This window comes from Mus caroli, unplaced genomic scaffold (genome assembly GCF_978045245.1).
Source record: "Mus caroli unplaced genomic scaffold, Mus_caroli_1 scaffold_16, whole genome shotgun sequence".
In the NCBI taxonomy this organism is placed as follows: domain Eukaryota; kingdom Metazoa; phylum Chordata; class Mammalia; order Rodentia; family Muridae; genus Mus; species Mus caroli.
Genome location: NW_028227271.1, coordinates 40,546,121 through 40,550,999, shown reverse-complemented (window position 1 = coordinate 40,550,999; position 4,879 = coordinate 40,546,121).

Below are 4,879 nucleotides of genomic sequence, written 5' to 3'. Positions count from 1 at the left end.
CTATTGGATGTATCACAGGGCTCCCAATGGAGAAGCTAGAGAAAGTACCCAAGGAGCTAAAGGGATCTGCAACCCTATTGTTGGAACAACATGATGTACTAACCAGAACCCTGGAGCTCTTGTCTCTAGCTGCATATGTATCGAAAGATGGCCTAGTCGGCCATCAATGGAAAGAGAGGCCCTTTGGACTTGCAAACTTTATATGCCCCAATATAGGGGAATGCCAGGGCCAAAAGAATGGGAATGGGTGGGTAGGGAAGTGGGGGGCGCTATGGGGGACTTTTGGGATAGTATTGGAAATGTAATTGAGGAAAATATGTAATAAAAATATTAAAAAAAAAAATCTCCCTGTTCTCAGAGAATGATCTTTCTGTTGTATGTTTTGTTCTTTTGGTAGGTGTTTTTGTCAAGAATTTTTCCACATATATCCATCAAATATATTGTTCTTGAATGACATTTTTCCCTCTTATTAAACATTATTCTGTTTTCCTCAATTTTTTTTAATAAAGAAAAGTTCTCCTCTTGTAAAAAAAAAAAAAAAAAAAAAAAAAGATCTAGATAGAAAACTGTTAGAGGACGATCTTCACCCTGGGACCAAGGCCATTTGGAAGATGGTTAACAACTGTCTAGAGGATGAAACCTGCGGTCCAGTAAGACAGGAAGGCCAGCACACGTTAGAATCAGTCCAAGATAGCATGTCAGAAACCGAGCGGAGTGAGAGGTTGGGTGCTCGAGCACATACAAAAGGGATATCCAAGAAAAGAGAAAAGGGACCCCCCGGAAAAGGTAAAAAAGGGGGAGAGAAGCCTGGTCAACCTATAAGGTTGGATCACCCTTCTAATAATGATAAGAAAAAAGGGGAGAGTATCTACCCAGTAAGGGAACTTCAAGAACTGAAAATTAGCTCAAGTTCGAGCGACGAACTTGACTCCTCTGAGGAAGAGGACTTAGAGGAAGCTGCAGCTAGATATGAAGAAGAGAGGTATCACCCTGATGAAAGGATCCCAAGGTATAAAAATAAAAAACAGCCCCCACTCCAACAACGCATGCAGCTTACCCCTACTGCCCCACCCCCTTATGGGGCACGACCCGCATCTTCTTCACTTCTTTCTGAAAAAACCCGCCATAAAGTGACACAAGCCTTCCCCGTTTTCGATAATGGGGAAGGAGGTAGGGTTTATGCACCCATAGAATATAATCAAATTAAGGAACTTGCGGAGTCAGTAAGGAAATATGGGGTGACGGGGAGCTTTACATTGATGCAACTAGATAGATTGGCCATAAATCCGCTCACTCCTTCAGATTGGCAGATGATTACCAAAGCTGTTTTACCAACCATGGGACAGTATATGGAATGGAAAGCCCTATGGCATGAGGCAGCCCAAAATCTAGCTAGGTTTAATGCGGCAGCACTCACCCCAGAACAACGCGATTGGACCTTCGACCTGTTAACAGGGCAGGGCCTGTATGCGGCTGATCAAAACAACTATGCATGGGGAGCTTATGCGCAAGTTGCACATTCTGCTATTAGGGCATGGAAAGCTCTATCAAACAAGGGTGAGGCCAATCAACAATTATCAAAAATTATTCAGGGCCCCCAAGAGCCCTTCTCCAATTTTGTGGCAAGAATGACAGAAGCGGCTGAGAGAATTTTTGGGGACTCTGAGGCCGCAAACCCCTTAATAGAACAGTTAATTTTTGAACAAGCCACACAGGAGTGCCGAGCAGCTATAGCCCCTAGAAAGAGCAAAGGCTTACAGGATTGGCTTAGAGTTTGTCGTGAGTTGGGGGGACCCCTTACTAATGCAGGCCTGGCGGCTGCAATTCTTCAGTCGCAAAAGCAAGCAACAAGACAAAAGGGACATAAAACATGTTATAATTGTGGCAAGCCTGGCCATCTCAAAAGAGACTGCAGGGCCCCTCCTCGTGAGAGGAGGGTCCTTACCCTATGCACCAAGTGCGGTAAGGGTTATCATAGGGCAGATCAATGTCGGTCTGTCAGAGATATCAATGGCAGGCTACTTGCACCACAGGAGGCTAATGATACTAAAGAGTTTCCTCGTGTAACAAAAAACGGGAAACCGGGCCCCCGGTCCCAGGGCCCCCAAAGATATGGGAACCGATTTGTCAGGACCCAGGAAGCAACCAGAGAGGAGGCCCAGGAAGACCCTCAAGGGTGGACCTGCGTGCCGCCACCGACTTCCTACTAATGCCCCAAATGAACATTCAACCAGTCCCGGTGGAGTCTGTATTATCTTTGCCCCCGGGGACCATGGGCCTTATTCTTGGTCGAGGTTCGCTCACCTTACAAGGCTTGGTGGTACACCCAGGAGTGGTGGATCGCCAACACTCTCCTGAGATTCAAGTCCTATGTTCCAGCCCTCGGGGAGTCTTCTCTATTAACAAAGGGGACAGGATTGCCCAGCTATTGCTCCTCCCTGATAACGCCAGAGAGGAGCCTGTGGGACAGGATGTGAAGAAAATGGGTTCCTCTGGAAGTGATTCGGCCTACTTAGTGGTATCGTTAAATAGCAGACCTAAGCTCCGCCTTAAGATAAATGGGAAAGAATTCGAGGGCATTCTAGATACCGGAGCAGACAAAAGTATAATTTCCACACATTGGTGGCCCAAAACTTGGCCCACCACAGAATCATCTCATTCGTTACAAGGTCTGGGATACCAATCCTGTCCCACTATAAGTTCTGTTGCTTTAACCTGGAGATCCCCCGAAGGTCAGCAGGGAAAATTTGTACCCTATGTGCTCCCACTCCCGGTTAACCTCTGGGGAAGGGATATCATGCAGCACATGAGTCTCGTCTTGTCTAATGAGACAGTTTCCTTAGAAGGCAACTATTCAGATAGAGCAAAGCATATCATGACCAAGATGGGTTATAGAGATGGGGAGGGACTGGGTGCACAAGGACAGGGACGAATAGCGCCTATTGCACCAAAGGAAAATTATAAAAAACAGGGACTGGGTTTTTTCCTAGGGGCCGCTGAGATAGCACAACCTATACCATGGAAAACAGAGGACCCGGTGTGGGTTCCTCAGTGGCCTTTATCCTCTGAAAAATTAGAGGCAGTAACACAATTAATAAAAGAACAGTTAAATTTAGGACACATCGAGCCATCTGTCTCTCCTTGGAATACTCCCATATTTGTTATTAAAAAGAAATCTGGAAAATGGAGGTTGCTTCATGACTTAAGGGCCATTAATGCACAAATGAAGTTATTTGGCCCCGTGCAACGTGGTTTGCCGGTGTTATCTGCCCTGCCGCGAAAATGGAATTTAATTATTATAGATATTAAGGATTGCTTTTTTTTTATACCATTATGCCCTGAGGATAGGCCTCGTTTTGCCTTCACAGTTCCCTCATTCAATCATATGGAACCAGATAGAAGATATCAATGGAAAGTTTTGCCCCAGGGCATGTCCAATAGTCCCACCATGTGTCAGCTTTATGTACAAAGGGCTCTTAGCCCAATAAAGGAACAATTTCCTTCTTTAATTTTAATACATTATATGGATGATGTTCTTTTGTGTCACAAAGACCTGAGCCTATTAAAAAGGGCATACCCCTGTTTGTTGGACACTCTTCAACGGTGGGGTTTGCAAATAGCTGCAGAAAAGGTGCAGGTTTCTGATACAGGACAGTTTCTAGGGTCGATAATTACCCCAGACAGGATTGCACCCCAGAAAATAGAAATACGGAGGGACCATCTTCATACTTTAAATGATTTTCAAAAGTTGCTGGGAGATATTAATTGGCTTAGACCCTTTTTGAAAATCCCCTCGGCGGAGTTGAAACCTTTATTTGAAATATTGGAAGGGGATTCTCATATTTCCTCCCCTAGAGCCCTTACTCCAGCTGCTGACCAGGTGTTGCGAGCAGTTGAGGGGGCTTTGCAGGAGGCCCAATTGCATCGCATTAATGATACTCAACCTTTTGATTTGTGTGTTTTTAAGACAACCCAATTGCCGACTGCAGTTTTATGGCAGGGTGGACCTCTACTGTGGGTCCACCCAAATGCTTCCCCTGCTAAAATAATAGAATGGTATCCTAATGCAGTTGCACAGCTTGCCCTTAGGGGCCTGAAAGCAGCTATTACCCACTTTGGAAAAAACCCAGATACCTTAATTGTGCCTTACACCGCTGTACAAGTTCAAACTCTGGCAGCCACCTCCGATGACTGGGCAGTCTTGGTTACCTCCTTTGAAGGACAGATAGATAATCATTATCCCAAGCATCCCATCTTACAGTTTGCCCAGAATCAGCCTGTTGTGTTTCCACGTGTGACATCTAAATCCCCACTTGAAGATGGGGCCGTGGTATATACTGATGGGTCAAAAACCGGCATAGGTGCCTATGTCCACAATGGGGAGGTCACCTCTAAACAGTTTGGTGAGAATTCTCCTCAAGTAGTGGAGTGTCTTGTGGTCCTGGAGGTTTTAAAAACCTTTTCAGGAGCCCTTAATATTGTGTCTGACTCTCATTATGTGGTTAATGCTGTAAATCTTTTAGAAGTGGCTGGGGTGATTAGGTCATCTAGCAAGGTTGCCCATATTTTTCAGCAAATACAGCTAGTCCTATTAGCCAGAAAATTTCCAGTCTATATTACTCATGTCAGGGCCCACTCGGGCCTGCCTGGGCCCATGGCTCAGGGAAATGATATGGCAGACAAAGCTACAAAAATGGTGGCTGCAGCCTTATCGTCTCCAATAGAAACTGCCAGGAGGTTTCACAACAAATTTCATGTGACGGCTGAAACTCTGCGTCGTCGCTTCTCCTTGACAAGAAAGGAGGCCCGTGACATTGTCATTCAGTGTCAAAACTGTTGTGAGTTTCTGCCAGAACCCCACGTAGGAATTAACCCACGT